Below are 21418 nucleotides of genomic sequence, written 5' to 3' on the forward strand. Positions count from 1 at the left end.
AGAAAAATCAATGAAACCAAGAGCTAGTTCTTTGAAACAAATAAAACTGATAAACCTTTAGTCACACTCATCAAGAAAAAAAGAGACAACCCAAATAAATGAAATCAGAAATCAAAGAGGAGAAGTAACAACCCAACACCACAGAAATACAAAGGATTATGAGACTACTAGAAAAAATATGCCAACAAATTGAACAACCTAGAAGAAATGAATACATTTTCAGAAACTTCCTAAACTGGGTTCCTAGGTGGCTCAGTCAATTAAGCATCTGCCTTTGGCTCAGGTCATGATCCCAGGGTCCCGGGATCGAGTCCCACATCAGGCTCCCTGCTCAGCAAGGAGTCTGCTTCTCCCTCTCCCTCTGCCCCTCCTCCCTACTCATGTGTGTACTCTCTCTCAAATAAATAAAATCTTTAAAAAGAAAAAAAAGAAACCTCCTAAACTGAAGTAGGAAGAAAAACAAAATCCAAACAGAACAATTGTAAGTAACAAATTGAATTAGTAATAAAAAAATTCCCAACAACCAAAAGTCCAGCACTACATGGATTGACAGGTGAATTCTACCAAACAATTAATGAAGAGTTAACACCTATTCTCAAAATATTCCAATAAAATAGAGGAAGGAAAGCTTCCCAGTATGTTCTACAAGGCCAATATTGCCCTAACAAAACTGAAGACACTACAAAAAGAAGAAAACTACAGGCCAATATCCCTGATGAACATAGATGCAAACCTCCTCAACAAAATATTAGCAAACCACAATTGTAAACAATACATTAAAAGGATCATTCACCAGGGTGCCTGAGTGGCTCAGTCAAGCATCTGACTCTTGATTTTGGCTCAGGTCATGATCTCAGGGTCATGAGACTGAGTCCTGTGTTGGGCTCTGCACTCAGCAGGGAGTCTGCTTGAGAGTCTCTCTCTCTCCCTCTCCTGCTGCCCCTCCCCCTGCTCTCTCTCTCTCTCAAATAAATCTGGGGGAAAAAGGATCATTCACCATAATCAAGTGGGATTTATTCCAGGGATGCAAGGATGGTTCAATATTTGCAACTCAATCAACGTGACACACCACATTAACAAAAAGAAGAAAAATCATGATCATCTCAATAGATACAAAAAAAGCATTCGACAAAATCTAACATCCATTCATGACAAAAACTCTCAACAAAGTGGGTTTAGAGGGTTTATACCTCAGCATAATAAAGGCCATTTATGAAAAACCAACAGCTAACATCATACTCAGTGGTGAAAATCAGAGCTTTTCCTTTAAGATTAGGAACAAGACAAGGATGTCCAGTCTTACTAGTTTTATTCAACATAGTACTGGGGTCCTAGCCACAGCAGTCAGACAAGAAAAATAACAGGCATTCTAATTGGTAAGGAAGAAGGTAAACTGTCACTATTTGTAGATGACATGATACTATACATAGAAAACCCTAAAGACTCCACCCAAAAACTATTAGAATTCAGTAAATTTGCAGGATATAAAAGCTATACATAGAAATGTTGTGTTTCTATACACTAATAATGAAGTACCAGAGAGAAATTAAGAAAACAATTCTATTTACAATTGAACAAAATACCTAAAAATAAACTTAAACAAGGAGGTAAAAGACCTCTACTCTGAAAGCTATAAAACATTGATGAAAGAAATTGAAGATGACAGAAAAAATGGTAAGACATTCCATGCTCATGGATTACAAGAATATTGTTAAAATATCCATACTGAGTCAAAGCAATCTACATATTCAATGTAATCCCTACCAAAATACCAACAGCATTTTTTAAAAGAACTATAGCAAATAATCCTAAAATTTATATGGAACCACAAAAGAACCCAAATAGCCAAAGCCATCTTGAGAAAGAAAAACAAAACTAGTGGCATCACTGTTCCAGATTTCAAGATATACTACAAAGCTATAGTCATCAAAACAGTATGGTACAAAAACAGACACAGAAATCAACGGAACAGCATAGAGAGGCCGAAATAAACCTGTATTTATATGGCCAATCTATAGCAAAGGTGGTAAGAATATACAATGTGGAAAAGACCGTCTCTTCAATAAATGGTGCTGGGAAAACAACAGCTTCATGCAAAAGAATGAAATTGGACCACTAGTCTTAACCATACACACACAAAACTCAAAGTGGATTAAAACCTAATGTGAAAAATGAAACTATAAAACTCCTGAAAGAAATATAGGCAGTAATTTCTTTTACATCAGCCTTAGCAACATTTTTCTAGATAGGTGTCTTCAGGCAAGGGGAAAAAAAGGCAAATATAAACTACTGGAACTACACCAAAATGACAGGTTTTTTTTATAGTGAAGGAAATCAACAGAACAAAGAAGCAACCTACTGAATGGGAGAATATATTTGTAAATTATATTTCTGATAAGGGGTTGATATCCAAAATACATTAAGAACTTATACAACTCAACACCAAAAAGACAATGTGATTTAAAAATGGGCAGAGGACCTGAATAGACGTTTTTCCAAAGAAGACATACAGATGGCCAACAGACACATCAAGAGATGCTCGGCATCACTCATCATTAGGGAAATGTGAATTAAAACCACAATGAGATATCTACCACCTTACACCTGTCAGAATAGCTAGAATCAAAAACACAAGACATAACAAGTGTTGGTGAGGATGTAGAGAAAAAAGAACCCCCATGCACTGTTGGTGGGAATGCAAACTGGTATAGCCACTGTGGGAAACAGTATGGAGGCTCCTCAAAAAATTAAAAATAGAAATATCATATGATCCAGTAATTACACTCCTGGGTATTTACAAGAAAAAACAAAACAAAACAAAACAAAACAACCATGAAAACACTACTTCAAAAGATTTTGCACTTCTATGTTTATTGCAGCATTATTTACAATAACCAAGATCTGGAAGCAACCCAAGTGTCCATTGATAGAGGAATGGATAATATATAGTTATATAGTTTATATATATATTTAATGGCAAGATCTCGTTCTTTTTTATGGTTAACTAACATGGATGGACTTAGTATTATGCCAAGTGAAATAAGTCAGTGAGAGAAAGACAAATATCATATGATTTCACTTATATGTAGAATCTAAAAAACAAATTGAAGAAACAGACTCATAAATACAGAAAACAAACTGATGTTTGCCAGAGGGAGAGGTGTGGGGGGTGTGGGCAAAATGGGTGAAGGGAAATGGGAGGTATAGGCTTCCATTAATGGAATGAGTAATCATGGGGTTCAAAGGTACAGCATAGAGAATATAATCAATGGTATTGTATTAACATTATATGGAGAGAGATGGCAGCTACGCTTGTGGTGAGCATAGCAAAATGTATAGAGTTGTCAAATCACTATGTTGTACACCTGAAACTAATGTGACATTGTGTGTCGACTACATTTCAATTAAAATAAATAATAAAATAAACGAGGGCTAGAGCTATCATGGAAAATGTGGAAACTGGTTTCCTCACCAACCTTAAGTGCCTATCCTTCAAGATATGAGTTTCATCATTTGTTAACTTTAAGCATGGAATCATCACATTACCAACATGGAGTTAACTGAAGTATTCACTGGAACTTAAAACAGCAGGATAATTAAATGTGATAACTACATAAGAACCTAGTAGGATTATTTTTTTAATTATTTTAGGATTCTGTGGAAAGCTAAATGGTAAATACAGTGATGAAAGAAGCAATCAGGTATAAATGAAGGGGGGGAAATTGGAGGGGGAGACGAACCATGAGAGACTATGGACTCTGAGAAACAAACTGAGGGTCCTGGGAGGAGGGGGGTGGGGGGATGGGTTAGCCTGGTGATGGGTATTAAAGAGGGCACGTACTGCATGGAGCACTGGGTGTTATACGCAAACAATGAATCATGGAACACTACATCAAAAACTAATGATGTAATGTATGGTGATTAACAATTAAAAAAAAGCAATCAGGGAAATACAAATCAAAACTACAATGAGATATCACCTCACACCTGTCAGAATGGCTAAAATTAACACCACAAGAAACAACAGGTGTTGGAGAGGATGTGGAGAAAGGGAAGCCCTCTTGCACTATTGGTGAGAATGCAAACTGGTGTAGCCACTCTGGAGAACAGTGTGGAGGTTCCTCAGAAAGTTAAAAATAGAACAACAGTATGGAGGTTCCTTAGAAAGTTAAAAATAGAACTACCCCATGATCCAGCAATTGCACTACTAGGTATTTACCCAAAGAATACAAAAATACTAATTCAAAGGGATACATGCACCCTGACGTTTACAGCAGCATTATCAACAATGGCCAAGGGGCACCTGGGTGGCTCAGTTGTTAAGCGTCTGCCTTCGGCTCAGGTCATGATCCCAGGTCCTGGGATCGAGCCCCGCGTTGGGCTCCCTGTTCGGCGGGAGGCCTGCTTCTCCCTCTCCCACTCTCCCTGCTTGTGTTCCCTCTCTCCCTGTGTCTCTCTCTGTCAAATAAATAAAATCTTAAAAAAAAAAAAAAAGAAAGAAAAAACAATGGCCAAATTATAGAAAGAGCCCAAATGTCCATCGACTGATGAATGCATAAAGAAGATGTGGCATATGTATACAATGGAATATTAGTCATAAAAAAAAGAATGAACTCTTGCCATTTGCAATGACATGGATGGAGCTAAAGACTATTATGCTAAGTGAAATAAGTCAGAGAAAGACAGATACCATATGATTTCATTCATATGTGGAATTTAAAAAACAAATCATCATAGAAATAAAAGAGAGAGGAAAACCAAGAAACAGACTCTTAACTATAGAGAACAAACTGATGATTACGGGGGGGGGGGGTAGTGGATGGGTTAAGGAGTGCACTTGTGATGAGCATTGGTATTGTACGTAAGTGTTAAATCACTAAATTGTACTCCTGAAACTAATATCACACTGTATGTTAACTAACTGGAATTCAAATGAAAAAAAAGAAGCTATCAACCATCTACTTTGGTGAAGATATGATAAACCATCTACTTTGGTGAAGATATGATAAAATAGTTACTATAGTATGAGAGGATTGAGAAGAGTTGTTTTAAGCAGTAAACACACACACATAAATAATATGTAAATCAATGCATATGTATACACACACATATGATATTGTTGCTGAGAAGAATTTATATCTCTCTACATAACCAAGTGTTAACTGGTTATATGTATGTTCCGTATCAGGTATCCGCTCAAGTCCATATAGCTGAAAAATGAACAACATATATGCAGGGACCCATGGGCTTAAACAACTGAATGACTGGATTGCTGACATTAAGAAATTTACAGTGTAATACCAAAACAATATAATACAACAAATACCCAATCATGGAATAACCATAAATCACTCAAGAATAAAAAGAATTGCAAAATGGAAATTGCTAGGAGAAAACAGAATGAGAAATAACATCTGGATAGTCAGCAACATGAGAAGCAATCACTTCTCTTGGCATTGCTTATTTTACTACAGTAAAAGATGTGTTTTAGAAGGCACAATATTGGGTGACTGAGAAAAATGAATTATCAACACCAGGGAGTACCATTTGTTAACTTACCAGATTTATCAGAATAAAATTTCATATTCCTATTTTCCTAATATCCTTGGATATTACCCAACACTGATGAGTTATGCAAAATTAACTGTAGTAGACCTGTAATGTTCTTGGCTGCCTGCTTTATTAACTTTTATTTGAGGATTTTAAGTTTACTTTCTGTGTGAATGTAGCATTCACCTAAATATACATTTTGATGCAGTAAGACTGATAAGCTATAAAAAATAAACATTAGGATTAAGGCAGTCTTATCAAATGTAAAAACAGATTTTTAATAAAAGGAACAGCCAAAAGGAGTGGAAGTCATCCATACTCTGCTTTTTTTTTTTTTTTTTTTTTTTTTTTTTAAAGATTTTTTCTTTATTTATTCATGAGAGACAGAGAGAGAGAGGCAGAGGGAGAAGCAGGCTCCCAAGGAGCAGGGAGCCCGATGCGGGACTCGATCCCAGGACCCTGGGATCATGACCTGAGCCGAAGGCAGACGCTTAACCGTCTGAGCCACCCAGGCGCCCCATACTCTGCTTTTTGAGGTCTTGTTGAATTTCTACTGCAGCAGTCTTCTGTTGAAATTAGTTGTATAAAGCAAGATAATGACAGATAAAATAAGCTTTAAAATCCAAAAAGAGAAAATCCTTAGATTTTGTTATATGGTTATTCCAATATCCCAATAGGGTTATTTCTTATACAAGCCTGTTTTAGGCTAAATATTTTAAAGAATTCAGAATAGATAATTTCAAATAGAACACAGTGATACGCACTTTTATATTTCAGGGCATTTTAGGGAGATGAATTGTATCTTGAGTCAATCTTTTCTAGAAAAGGCATTCACCAATTTTAAGTGCAGCAGAGACCCAGAATTATTACTGTAATATCTATGTTAAAGCCTTAAATATAAACTCCACTGCAATGTAGGTTTTACATAGGTTTGAATATATCAGGAGTTATATTATGTAAAATAACTACATAATGGTTAACTTCTAATAACATATTAATCTTATCCCTTGATTTCTGTATAATAAAACTTACTGTAGTTAACTCTTAGAAGATAAAATAACTTACATAATAGTTGAATTTAGTTATGTTCTATTTTTGCTTTGCATTTATAAGGCAACAAAGTTAAGGCTCTGTGACATGAAACACTTGTCAGACTTTTGTTTTGAATTGGAAAAAAAAGTGGTCCTTATTAAAAATAATCAGTGTTATTTCTCTCACATTCCCTTTTTACTTCCGCAACCATGAGAAAACAGTCTATAGAAAGTTAAACTAAGGTAATAATTAGAAGTGCTCTGAAACAGTGCTACTTAGAGTGGTTTGTAGAAGGGTTGCCATGGGATTTGCTACTGGTCCACAACAAGATAAGGAAATTACATCAAAATATAAACAAACTACATTAATAAGTACATGGTTTTGTTCAGTTAACTTTTTCATAGCAAGATTTTCAAGATGAAAAAAGCAATGTGTTATTTACATTGTGTTATAGGTTCTTATCTCAGTGAGAACCAGCTTAAATAGCATTGCTCTAAAGCATACAAGTTGTTTGATTCTGCATTTTTAAAAGCACTAAGAGAGTTTAATATGTGTGATTTGCATCTTGTTTGGGATAGGGGGAGCAAATTCTGTATGTCTTAGCATAATGAGGAAAAACACTTTGGAATACTTATATAGCTTTGCAAATAATGTATCAAGGAGTCAAGAATATCAAGATCAATGTATCTTCTAGAAGAAGATAGCAGACTAGGAAGCTCCAAGCTCCTGTATCCCCTTGGAAACATGAAATAAACAACTAGAAACTGGATAACTTCATAGATGTCTAGGTCTGAAAAACAGCCAAAGGTTTACAGTAACCAAATGAATGCCCAGTCAAGAAAAAGCCACACTCAAAATGGTAGGAAATTTTGTGGTGTGTTTATTTACTCTTGCCCTACCCTAAAACTGGTGCTAAGTAAGTGGTAGGAAGTAGTTGCCCAATTCCCAGTTTCTTATCTTGAACCAGAGGGAACAGAACAGGCCTAGTTTTTAACATTCTAGCCTGTTTGGAAGCTGCCTGAAGGACTGGTCTCTTTCACCTAACTCAGAGTTCAGATAATGAAAAGTTTATAACTAGAAAAAGCCCTGGGAAGCATCAGACACTGTTAAAGCTATATGGGGACGACAGACCTGCAGATATGTAAGGCAAGAGTTTACAGGTAGCACAATAATATAGAAGGCCCCCCCACACAGGCTGGGATGAGAGTTTTATGGAAATTAAGAGATTTAAAAGCAGCCATGTACATGGGAAGATTTAAACACACACACATGCACACGTGCGCACGCACACACACACACACAGGCAGGGCAAGACTCATGCCAAGAAAAGACCTTAAGTCACCATTCCAGGCTGATCCCAGGGATCAGATCTTGTCCTGCTAATTACTGGAGGTCTTCCTCACCATGGAACCATTCAGCAAAACTGGGAGAGGTGGCTCTTTTTTCCAAATATCTAATTTTCACTAAAAAAAAAAAAAATCACAAAACACACAAAGAAACAGAAAAATGGTCCATTCAAAGGGAGAAAACAAAATGGAAGAAACCATCCCTGAAGAAACATAGAAACTGGATGTGTTAAATGAAGACTTTTAAATACCTGTCTTAAATATGCTCAAAGAACTAAAGGAAAACAGAGACAAAGAACTAAAGGAAGTCAGGAAAACAATATATAAACAAAATGAGAGTATCAACAAAAGGATCAAAATTATAAAAAGAACCAAGCAAAAATTCTGGAGCTGAAAAAATACAATAACTGAATGGAAAAGTTCATTAGAAGGGTTCAACTGCAGACTTGAATAGATAGAAGAATAAATCAGCAAACTTGAATACAGGTCATTTGAATTGATCAAGTCTGAGAAGCAAAAGGAAAAGAATGAAAAAAAAATTGTACAAAGCCAAAGGGACTATAGGACACCATCAAGCAGCCCTGTGTACACATTATGTGAATCCCTGGGGAAGAAAGTTCCTGAGAGAACATTTGAAAAAATAATCATCAATAATTTCCCAAATTTGAAGTCAAGTATGTACAAATCCCAGAAACGTAAAGAATTCCAAGTAGGTTAAACCCAAAGAGAATGACACCGAGATGCTTAATCAAACTCCTGAAAGCCAAAGACAAAGTGAGAATCTTGAAAGCAGCAAGAGAAAATTGACTTGTCATGTGAAAGGAAATCTAAATAAGATTATCAGTGGATTTTTTTCAGCAGAAACCTAAAGCCAGAAGGCAGTGGAATAATACATGTAAAATGATGAAAGAAAAAAAAATGTCAATCAAGAATTCTATTTTTATTTATTTTTTTTTTTTTAAAGATTTTGTTTATTTATTTGAGAGAGAGAATGAGATAGAGAGAGAGAGCATGAGAAGGGGGAGGGTCAGAGGGAGAAGCAGACTCCCTGCTGAGCAGGGAGCCCGATGCGGGACTCGATCCCGGGACTCCAGGATCATGACCTGAGCTGAAGGCAGTGGCTTAACCAACTGAGCCACCCAGGCGCCCAAGAATTCTATTTTTAAGTTGAAAATAGAGCTACCCTATGACCCAGGAATTGCACTACTGGGTATTTACCCCAAAGATACAAACGTAGTGATCTGAAGGGGCATGTGCACCCCAATGTTTATAGCAGCAATGTCCAAAATAGCCAAACTATGGAAAGAGCCTAGATGTCCATCAGCAGATGAATGGATAAGGAAGACATGGTGTATATATACAATGGAATATTATGCAGCCATCAAAAATGAAATCTTGCCATTTGCAATGATGTGGATGGAACTAGAGGGTATTATGCTAAGCGAAATAAGTCAGTCAGAGAAAGACAATTATCATATGATCTCACTGATATGAGGAATTTGAGAAACAAGACAGAGGATCATAAGGGAAGGGAGGGAAAAATGAAACAAGACAAAACCAGAGGGGAAGACAAACCATAAGAGACTCTTAATCTCAGGAAACAAACTGAGGGTTGCTAGAGTGGAGGGGGGTGGGAGGGATGGGGTGGCTGGGTGATGGACATTGGGGAGGGTATGTGCTATGGTGAGCACTATAAATTGTGTAAGACTGATAAAGCACAGACCTGTACCCCTGAAACAAGTAATACATTGTTAATAAAAAAAAAGAAATCTATATTTAACAAATCTGTCCTACAAAAAATTAGGGAAAAATTAAGACATTCCTTGATAAACAAAAACTAAGGGAGTTTATTAGTACTAGACCTGCCCTACAAGAAATGCTTCAAGTTGAGAGGACACCAGATGTTGATTTAAAGCTATAGGAAAATATAAATATCTGTAAAAAGGTAAATATATGGACAATAGAAAAATCAATATTGTGGTTTTAATATGTAACTCCACTTTTTTTCTGTAGGATTTAGAAGACAAATACCTAAAAAATAAATCTGTGTTAATGGGTACACAACATATAAATATATAATTCGTAACTTCACTAACAAAAGGAAATGGAGCTGTAAAGGAGTAGAATTTTGTGTGATTGAAGTTGGTATCAATTAGATTGTTACAACTTTAGGATATTATGCATAATCGCCATAGTAACCACAAAGTAACTATCTATAGGACATATATAAAAGGAAATGAAAAGGAATCAAAATGCACCATTATAAAAAACCAACTAAACACAATGGAAGGCAGTAATATAGGAAATGAGGGACCAAAAAAAAAAAAAAAAGCTGTAAGACATAAAGTAAACAAAATGGCAAAAATAAGTCCATCCCTGTCAGTAATTATTTTAAATGTAAATGAACTAAACTCCCCCATCAAAAGGCATAAATTGATATAATGGCTTAAAAACGTGATTCCAATATATGCTGTCTAAAAGATATTCACTTTACATTTAAAGACATGCACAGGTTGAAAGTGAGAGGATGGAAAAATATATTCCCTATCAAAATCCCAGTGTTGTTTTTTTTTTTTTACAGAAATAGAAAAAGCCATCTTAAAATTAATATGGAATTTCAAGAGACCCTAAATAGCCAAAACAATCTTGAGTAACAATAGAGGTCTCAGACTTCTTGATTTCAAAACTTACCATAAAGCTACAGAAATCATAGTAGTGTGGTACCAGCATAAAGACAGACATATAGACAATTGGAATAGAATAGATAGCACAGAAATAAATCCTCATAATTCAGCAACAATAGAATTTTTTTAAATGGATCAAGGACTTGAATAGAGGTTTCTCCAAAGATATACAAATGGTCAGTAACTCCATGAAAAGATACTCAACATCATGAATCATTAGGGAAATGCAACTCAAAATCACAATGAGATACTTCCTCCTATCTTTTAAAGTGATCACTATCACAAAAAATAGGAAGTTGTAAGTGTTGGTAAAGCTGTGGAAAAATCAGAATCCTTGTGCTTTGCTGGTGGGAGCTACTGGTAAGTGGTATGGTCATTTCTCAAAAAAATTAAATAAAGTTACCATATGATCTAGCAATTCTATTTCTGGGTACATATCCAAAAGTAATGAAAGCAGGGACTCAAAAAGATATCCGTACACTCATTTTAATAAAAGCAGCACTGCTCACAACCAAAAGGTAGAGGCAACCCAAGTATTCATCAACAGATGAACGGATAAACAATGTGTGGTATATACATATAATAGAATATTATTTGGCTTAAAAAGGAAGGTTATTCTGACCCATGCTACATGGATGAACCCTGTAAACATGCTGAGTGAAATGAGCCAGACACAAAAGGACAAATATCATATGATTCCACTTAGATGAGGTATCTAGAAAAATCAAATTCATAGACACAGAAAGTAGAAGAGTGGCTGCCAAGGGTTGCAGCCAGCGGTTAATGAGGAGCTACTGTTTAATGGATACAGTTGCAGTTGGGGAAGATGAAAAAGTTCTGGAGCAGATGGTGGTGATGGTTGCACAACAACATGAATGTACTTAATGTACACTTAAAATGGTTAAAATTCTAAATTTTACTACAATAAAAAGTTTGAAAAAAACTAAAATAGAATTACCCTGTGATCCAGCAATTCCTTTTTTGGGGTCTATACCCAAAAGAATCAAAAGCAAGGACTCAAAGAGATATTTGCATACCCAAGTTCATAGCAGCATTATTCATAAAAACCAAAAGATGAAAGCAATCCAAGTGCACTGACAGATGACTGGAAAAATAAAGTTTAAAAAATTTAAAAAGGAGGACAATTTTTAAAATAAAAGAATTAAAAAGAAAATGACATTGAAAATAAGCAAAGAAGATCTAACATAGTGATAATAGGAATTCCTAAATAAATAACAAAACAAAGTGAAGAGAATAATGCTTAAAAATTGTATTTCAAGGGGTGCCTGGGTGGCTCAGTCGTTAAGTGTCTGCCTTCGGCTCAGGTCATGATCCCAGGGTCCTGGGATCGAGCCCCACATCGGGTTCACTGCTGGGCGGGAGGCCTGCTTCTCCCTCTCCCACTCCCCCTGCTTGTGTTCCCTCTCTCGCTGTGTCTCTCTCTGTCAAATAAATAAATAAAATCTTTTTTAAAAATTTTATTTCAAGAAAACTTTCTGTACTTTAAGTGTCTGTCATTACGTTTTTGATTATAATATAACTGCTTGACATTAAGCCTTTGATTGCCAAGGCATGCATTTCAAAGACATCCATCTCCAACAAAGATATTGCCAACTGTAGAATGCAGCTATAAGCAAAACAGCTGGATAAGGAACCAGGCTGTCCCCACCCATGAAGTTCCTCTTTTAGAAATTCCTGGGTAACCTGGATAACTGAACAGTTGAGTGTCCCTATTTTTCCCTTCCCATGCACTAATTTCTTTTCTTTCTTTCTTCTTCTTCTTTTTTTTTTTTTTTAAGAATTTATTTGACAGAGACACAGCGAGAGAGGGAACACAAGCAGGGGGAGCGCGGGAGGGAGAAGCAGGCTCCCCGCTGAGCATGGAGCAGGATGCAGGGCTCGATCCCCAGACCCTGGGATCATGACCTGAGCCAAAGGCAGACACTTAACGACTGAGCCACCCAGGCACCCCTCCCATGCACTAATTTCTACTCTTATGTTTGAATTTGCCAATAAAGAATGAACCCATGAGGGGCACCTGGGTGGCTCAGTCGTTAAGCGTCTGCCTTCGGCTCAGGTCATGATCCCAGGGTCCTGGGGTAGAGCCCCTCATTGGGCTCCTTCCTCTGCAGGAAGCCTGCTTCTCCCTCCCCCACTCCCCCTGCTTGTGTTCCCTCTCTCGCTGTATCTCTGTCAAATAAATAAATAAAATCTTAAAAAAAAAAAAATGAACCCATGAAACCTTAGGCACACCACCCTCAGACCCTAATAAAGACAGAGCTCAGGTCTGTGCTCCTGCCCATTCTATCTGTGATTTTGCCATGTAACCCTCAGACATGCCCTGCATCCTTCAGAATCTGCCAGTAATAAATTTTGTTCTTCTAAGTCTCTGATGGCTTTTGCTGAGGTGTGCCCTGCAATCATAATAAGAATGACAAGGAACGGTCTAGCACCAACTTTGGCTCCAGTCTAGGAAATGTCTATTGGAGTTTGCCACAACTAACATGGGCCCAGGCAAGTGTCTCAGGCATTCCTAGGTGACAGCATCACTATCAATAGGCTGGGACTGACACAACACTTTCTTTAAAATATTTAAAACTATATATTGAAAAAGAACATTGTGTATCTGTGAATAGTGAGTCAAAATGACCAACACCAATACATTCTTGTAAATTACCAGATTTTAAAGAGGGAGAAAATTTCTTTGAGCATTTTGGCTAAAAGTCCACATGACTTAGAGAGAAAATTATATCATGATCAGATATTGACAGCAACACTTTTATCCCAGAAGAACACAGATATTTAAGATAGCCAAGGAAAGAAAATGTGAACAAAAAATTTTATATCTGGCATAACTAACCTTCAAGTATAAAGGGCACAAATCGATGAACATGTAGGAACTTCTATGTTCTTATGATCCCTTCCAAAAAAATCTAGAAAATGAGCTTCAGATACCAGAAAGGAAATTATGAAATAGTTAGATATGAAAGACAGTGAATGTTGTGGGAAACAATAGCATTTACAGGAAAATTAACTTTTAATCTTTATAGTAAAATACCAAAATAGTTTTAAAATCAATGTATTTACAGTGCAGCTACTATGGAAAACAGCATGGAAGTACCTCAAAAAACTAAAAATAGAACAACCATATGATCTAGTAATTCCACTTCTGGGTATTTATCTAAAGGAAATAAAAGCACTAACTTATAAATAGGCACCCCCATGTGCACTGCAGTATTATTTACAATAGCCAAGACATGGAAGCAACCTAAGTTTCCATCAATGAATGAATGGATAAAGAAAATGTGGGGGGCTCTGTGTGTGTATACACAAAATGGAATACTATTCAACTATAGAAAAGAAAATTTTGCCGCTTGTGACTAGATGGATGGACCTTGAGGACATTATGCTAACTGAAATAAGTTGGACAGAGATAAACAGTATGATCTTATTTATCTGTGGACTCTACAAAAATAAAACAACAAAAAAACCTGAACTCGTAAGTATAGAGAACAGATTGGTAGTTGCCAGAGGGAAGGGGGAGGGGGAGTGGGTGAAATGGGTGAGGGTAGTCAAAAGGTTCAAATTTCCAGTTATAAAATAAATCTTGGAGATATAATTTACACCCTTGTAATTATAGTTAATAATACTGTATTGTATATTTGAAAGTTGCTAAGAGAGTAAATCTTAAAAGTTCTCATAAGAAAAAAATTGTAACTATGTTTGGTGATGATATTAATGATTTATTATGATTATTTCACAATATATACAAATACTGAATCATTATATTGTACATCTGAAACTAATATAATCTTGTATGTCAGTTATATCAGAAAGAAGGAAAGAAAGAAGGAAAAAAAAAACAAAAGAAAGAAAGAAAAGAATTATCAGGCCCAAATGTCAATAGCACCAAAGTTGAGAAACCCTGATCTCAGCAATTTGATCAAGAACAGCTGATAGAAATGTATTGTGACGAAGTATTTTCTTGAAGAAATTCAGTCAGAGAAAGACAAATACCATATGATTTCACTCATATGTGGAATTTAAGAAACAAAAAAAATGAACATAGGACAAAGGAAGGAAAAATAAAATAAGATGAAAATAGAGAGGGAAGCAATCCATGAGACGCTGAACTCTAGGAAACAAACTGAGGGTGGCTGGAGGGGAGGTGGGGGGGAGGGATAACTGGATGACGGGCATTGAGGGCACTTGATGTAATGAGCACTGGGTGTTATATGCAACTGATGAATCACTAAATTCTACCCCTGAAACTAATAATACAGTATATGTTAACTAAATTGAATTTAAATAATTTTTTAAATTCCACAAGTAAAACCCCTCCCCCAATTTTTTTCAAGGAATATTGCAGTTGAGCCTGAGAGATATATACATCAGAGATCATGTTTCTCATCCTATTATTTTTTTCTTAGAATATTAAAGGACATTATAAAAAATACAATAAATATATTTAATTAGAGAAAGAATAGAGAAAACCCTTAGTAAGTATGATGGAGATAATTAGTGCTTAGATGAAAGTTTAGAGTACTTAGTATCTATATTAGAAAAAGAAAAGTCCAAAATTAATAACCTAAGTTTCTACCTTAAGAAGCTAGAAAAGCCATACAATTGAGTATTACTCAGGAACAAGAGGGAATGAAGTATTGATACTTCATTTATAGACGGATGTACACCAAGGACAAAGTATTGTATGATTCCATATACAGGACATGTCCAAAATAGGCAAATCTATAGAGAACAAAAGTGGATTAGTGGTTGCCTGGAGACTGGGTAATCAGGAAGTGATGGCTAAGGTGTGTAGAATTTCCTTTTGGGGTAAGGAAAATGTTCTAAAATTGACTGATGATGAATACACAATTCCATGAATGTACTAAAAGATACCATTTGTACATTTCAAGTTGTTGAGTTGTATGATGTGTGAGTTATATTTCAATAAAAATGTTTTTTAAAGGTTAGAAGAACAAATTAAATCAAAAGCAGAAGGCAACTTAACAATAAAGAGCAGAAATAAATGAAATAGAAAACAGACCAACTATAGAGAAATTAATTAAACCAAAAGCCAATTTCTTGAATAGATTGATAAAATTGATAAGCCTCTAGCCAGAATGATAAAAAACAGAAAGAAACAAATTACCAATATTGGAAATTTAAAAAGGGACATTACTACAGTTTCTACAGACATTAAAAGGATGGTATTGGAATATGATGAACATTTATATCAATAATTAGACAACTTATATGAACTGGACACATTTCTTGAAAGATACAAATTATCAAGAAGAAATGGTCTGAATAGCCCCATATGAAGTAAAGAAATTGAATAATGAAAAACATTAAGCAAAAACATAAAGCAAAGTTTGTGCCTAGATATCTTCAGTAGTAAATTCTACCAAACACATACAGAAGAATACCAATCCTATATAAATCCTTTTAGAAAATAGCGGAAGATGAAAGCTTTCTTACTCATTTTAGAAATAAGGATTACCGTGATTCTAAAACTACACAAAAACAATAAAACTACCAATAAAAGCTCTTGTGATCACAGAAGCAAAATACCTTGCAAAATATTAGCAAGTCCAGTTCAGCAATAAATTAAAAGGTTAATATTCTATGACCAAGCTGTATTTATCTCAGGAATGTTGGTTTAACATTCAAACTTCAGTCTGTGATATTTACCATGTTACTAGGAGAAGAGAGGAAAAAATGATCACATGATTCAGTAGAGGCAGATAAAACTTTTGACAAATTTCAACAGCATTCATGCTTTAAAAAAAGAGCAGTGCTCGCTTCAGCAGCACACATACTAAAATTGGAACAATACAGAGATTAGCATGGCCCCTGTGCAAGGATGACAGGCAAATTTGTGAAGTGTTCCATACTTTTTTAAAGATTTTATTTATTTGATAGAGAGAGAGAGTGCGCCCACAAGCAGGGGGAATGGCCGAGGGAGAGGGAGAAGCAGACTCCCCTCTGAGCAGGGAGCCCGATGCGAGGCTCAATCCCAGGACCTTGGGATCATGACCTGAGTTGAAGGTGGATGTTTAACCGACTGAGCCACCCAGGTGCCCCAAGTGTTACATATTTTTAAAAATGATTTCCAGTTTGGGGCACCTGGGTGGCTCAGTCATTAAGCGTCTGCCTTCGGCTCAGGTCATGATCCCAGGTCCTGGGATCGGGCCCTGCATTGGGCTCCCTGCTCCGCGGGAAGCCTGCTTCTCCCTCTCCCACTCCCCCTGCGTGGGTTCCCCCTCTTGCTGTGTCTCTCTCGGTCAAATAAATAAATAAAATCTTTTACAAAAAATGATTTCCAGTTAAAAAAAATTAAAGCAAATTAGCAATAGAGAGAAACTTCTTCAACTCAGTAAAGGGCACTTATAAAAACCTTACTCTATAATCATGTATAAATGGTAAAAGACTGAATGTCTTCTCACTATGTTTGGAATAAGGCAATGTTTGCTTTCCCGCTTCCTACTTAACACTGTGTTATGGTCTGAATGTTTGTGTTCCTCCCCCACCAATTGATATCTTGAAATTATAATCCTAACTAATACCATCATATTATGATATTCATGGGTGGGGCCTTTGGGAAGTGATTAGGTCATAAAAGCAGAGCTCTTATGAAATGGATTAGTGATCTTATAAAAGATTTTACAGAGCTCCCTAGCCCCTTTCACCATGTGAGGATACAAGAACTGTATGACCCGGATGAGGGCTCACCTGACTATGTTGGCAGGTTGATCTCAGACTTCCAACCTCCAGAACTGTGAGAAATAAATTTGATATTTTAAGCTACCTTGTCTGTGGTATTTTGTTATAGCAGCCCAAATGGACTAAGACACATTATATGAAGACCCTAGTCAGTGCAATAAGGTAAGAAAAAGAAATAAAAGCCACATACATTGGAAAGGAAGAAGTGGTCTTTATTCACAGGGGACATAATTGTGTTTGTAGAAAATCCTAGGGAATCTACAAAAGAAGCTTTAAAACTAATATAGATTGGGGCTCCTGGCTAGCTCAGTTAGAAGAGTATGTTACTCTTGATCTTGGGGTCATGAGTCATGAGTTTGAGCCCCATGTTGGGTATAAAGATGACATATATAATATATATATTTATATATATATATATATATTTATATATATATATATATATTTATATTTATATATATATAAAATAAACTTAGGGCACCTGGGTGGTTCAGTAGGTTAAGCATCTGCCTTTAGCTCAGGTCATGATCCCAGGGTCCTGGGATGGTGTCCCATATTGGGCTCCCTGCTCAGTGGGGAGTCTGCTTCTCCCTCTACCCCTCCCCCCCCGGCTCATGATCTCTCTCTCTCATGCTCTCTCTCGCTCTCAAATAAAAATTAAAAAAAATAAACTTAAAAAAATTAGTACAGGGGCACCTGGGTGGCACAGCTGGTTAAGCGTCTGACTCTTGGATTTGGCTCAGGTTGTGATCTCAACCTGGGATTGAGCCCCATGTCAGGCTCCACACTGAGCGGGAGTCTGCTTAGGATTCTCTCTCCCTCTCTGCTCCCCTACCCCCATGTTGTCTCTCAAATAAATAAATAAATCTTTTTTTTTTTTTTAAAGATTTTATTTGTTTGACAGAGAGAGACACAGCGAGAGAGGGAACACAAGCAGGGGGAGTGGGAGAGGGAGAAGCAGACTTCCCGCAGAGCAGGGAGCCCAATGCGGGGCTCGATCCCAGGACCTGGGATCATGACCTGAGCCGAAGGCAGACACTTAGTGACTGAGCCACCCAGGCGCCCCAATAAAGAAATCTTAAAAAAAAAAAAAAAAACTAGTACAGATTAATGATAATACAAAGTCCATATATAAAAATCAATTTAAAATTGAATTTTAGGGGTAACTGGGTGGCTCAGTCAGTTAAGTATCTGCCTTCAGCTCAGGTTCTGATCCCAGGGTCCTGGGATTAAGCCCCACATCAGGCTCTCTGCTCATCAGAGAGCCTGCTTCTCCCTCTCCCTCTGCCCACCGCTCAGCCTGCTTGTGCTCTCTCTGTCAAATAAATAAATAAAACCTTTAAAAAAAATGGAATTTTTAAAAAAACAATGTATATATAAGACCAAAAATGTTAAACTTAGAATTAAACCTAACAAAATATGTGTTAGCTCTGTATTGAAAAAAATATTTGAAAAAAATCACTGAACAATATTTTTAAAAACCTAAATAAATGGAGATATAGATCATATTTATGATTCAGATGATGCAATATTATTATCCCCAAATTCAACATAATCCTAGTCAAAATCCAAGCAAGTTTTTTTTTTAATTGACAGGCTCAATTCTAAACTTTATATGTAGAAGAATGCAGAAGAAAAAAAATTGGGAAAAAAATGAACAAAGTTGGAAGTTTTACATGACCTCATTTAAAGACTTTTTATGAAACAACAGTAGTTGAGATAGTGTGTATTGTTAAAGAATACACATATAGATCAATGGAACCAAATACAAAGTCCAGAAGTAGATAAACACATAGTCAATTGATTCTTTTTTTGAAAGTTTTTTTTCCCTTTTTAAAGATTTTATTTACTTATTTTTCAGAGAGAGAGAGAGAGAGAGAGAGCACAAGCAGGGGGAGTGGCAGGCAGAGGGAGAAGCAGGCTCCCTGCTGAGCAAGGAGCCCAATGTGGGACTCAATCCCAGGACCCAGGGATCATGACCCAAGCCGAAGGTAGACGCTTAACCAACTGAACCACCCAGGCATCCTTAGTCAATTGATTCTTTTTTTTTTTTTTTTTAAGATTTTATTTATTTATTTGACAGAGAGAGACACAGCGAGAGAGGGAACACAAGCAGGGGGAGTTGGAGCGGGAGAAGCAGGCTTCCCGCAGAGCAGGGAGCCTGATGCTGGGCTCGATCCCAGGACCCTGGGGTCATGACCTGAGCCAAAGGCAGACGCTTAACGAATGAGCCACCCAGGTGCCCCTAGTCAATTGATTCTTGACAAAGGAGTCAAAGTAATTCAATAGGAAATGTATAGCCTTTTCAACAAATATTATTGGAATAATTGGATATCTATCCATCTTCCTACCTACCATCTGTGTAACTATCAAACCTCAACCTTTACCTCACACTATACACACAGAAAAACTTGAAACAGATAATATACTTGAATGTGAATGGCAATACTATAAAAATTTAGAAAAAATACAGGAGAAAATCTTTGTGATCTTCGTGTTGGCAAAAATTTCTTAGGACATTAAAAGCATTAACCACAAAAGAAAAAAAGTACTTGATTTTACCAAGATTTAATATTTCTATTCTTTGAAATATGCTAAAAAGCATGAAAAGATAAGCCACAGACTGGAAGTAAATATTCACAAGATGTATGTGAAAAGGGACTTCTATCTAGATTAATAAGAAGATAGCCCAGTTTAAAAAAAGGGCAAAAGTTTCATAGACACTTCACCAAGGAAGATATATGAATGCCCCCAAAACATATCAAAAGATACTTAAGATCATTTGTCATCAGAGAAATGCAAATTGAAGCCAAATAAGATACCACTACATATCAAATAAAATTGAAAGAATTTAAAAGACTGACAATGCTATGTGTTGGTAAATATGTGGAGCCACTGGAACTTTCATATACTGCTGGTGGAAATGCAAGATGGTACATATACTTTGGAAAAAATTTCATAGGTTCCTATAAATTTAAACATATGCTTTGCATATAACTCATCAATTTCATTCCTTGGTATTTACCCAAGAGAACTGAAAACATACCTACAAAGACTTACTTGTATATGAATGTTCATAGCATTATTCATGATAATTAAAATCTAGAAACAACTCAGATTTAATTCCACAGGAGAATGGCTAAAGCATGGTATATCCATTTAATTAAATATCTCTGAGCATTAAAATGAAATGAATTAGTGATATACGCAACCACATGTATCAAACTCTGAAACATGCTGAGTTAAAGAAGCCAAATACAGAAGTGTAAATATTCTGATTAAACTTTTTCCCTACAATTGCATATAATCTCTAGTGATAGAAAGTAGAATACTGTTTCTCAGAGGCAACAGTGGAATAGGGGTAGGGTAGGGATTGACCAGAAAGGGCACAAAGGACAAAGGAAACTGTTCTCTATCATGGTGGTAGTTACTCAGATGTATTCCTTTGTCAAAACTCTTATACAGCGTATTTAAAATATGTGAATTTTATTATATGTAAATTATTCCTCAGTACATGTTTTAAAAATTAGCAAACAACTTGGCACTGCAAACTCTAAATAAAAAATATCCTAATCAGGTATCATCTATCCTAAGAATGTAGGGATCAATATTTTAAAAATCTGTTAATAAAATCCAGTCTTAAAAAATATAATATTAATTGTTGAGGAAAGGTGTATGACATACATTCCTGATTTAAAACAAACAAACAAACAAAACTTTGAAAACTAGAAGTAGAGGGGAACTTCCTTAATCTCATTAGGGGTATGTACAATACACTTCCAGTAAATATCACACTTGATTGTAAAAGTAGTTTTAAAGCATTTCAGTTAATGTCAGAAGTAGATGCAGATGCAGCTTTTAGGCAACAGGCTTGGGCAATGAAAACGTCAACAAGGCAAGAGTCCATAGTGACTGCCCAGCTGGTGCAAAAAGGCTTATTAAGTAACCCACATTGAAACAGCCATAGGCCCTAACTGACCAATCAAGATGCCATCCCACAGTAAGGTCAAAATGCTTACTTGCACCTCTTCCATTGAAAATGTTTCCCAAGGGATTGCTGGGAAAATGGCAGAGTAGGAAGAC

At 36.2% G+C, this 21418-nt stretch overlaps 1 long non-coding RNA gene and 1 other non-coding gene across 2 annotated transcripts in view; one reads left to right on the top strand and one right to left on the bottom strand.

Annotated features, from left to right (window-relative positions):
• Nucleotides 1-21418, bottom strand: part of LOC144382565 (uncharacterized) — an 85636-nt gene that overhangs the window by 40296 nt on the left and 23922 nt on the right. The gene's annotated exons all lie outside the window — the stretch shown is intronic.
• LOC118549645 (U6 spliceosomal RNA) lies at nt 16410-16513 on the top strand. Its single transcript, XR_004924163.1, has one exon. It is a non-coding gene; the product is annotated as a U6 spliceosomal RNA (small nuclear RNA).

Source organism: Halichoerus grypus, chromosome 7 (genome assembly GCF_964656455.1).
Source record: "Halichoerus grypus chromosome 7, mHalGry1.hap1.1, whole genome shotgun sequence".
NCBI classification, from domain to species: domain Eukaryota; kingdom Metazoa; phylum Chordata; class Mammalia; order Carnivora; family Phocidae; genus Halichoerus; species Halichoerus grypus.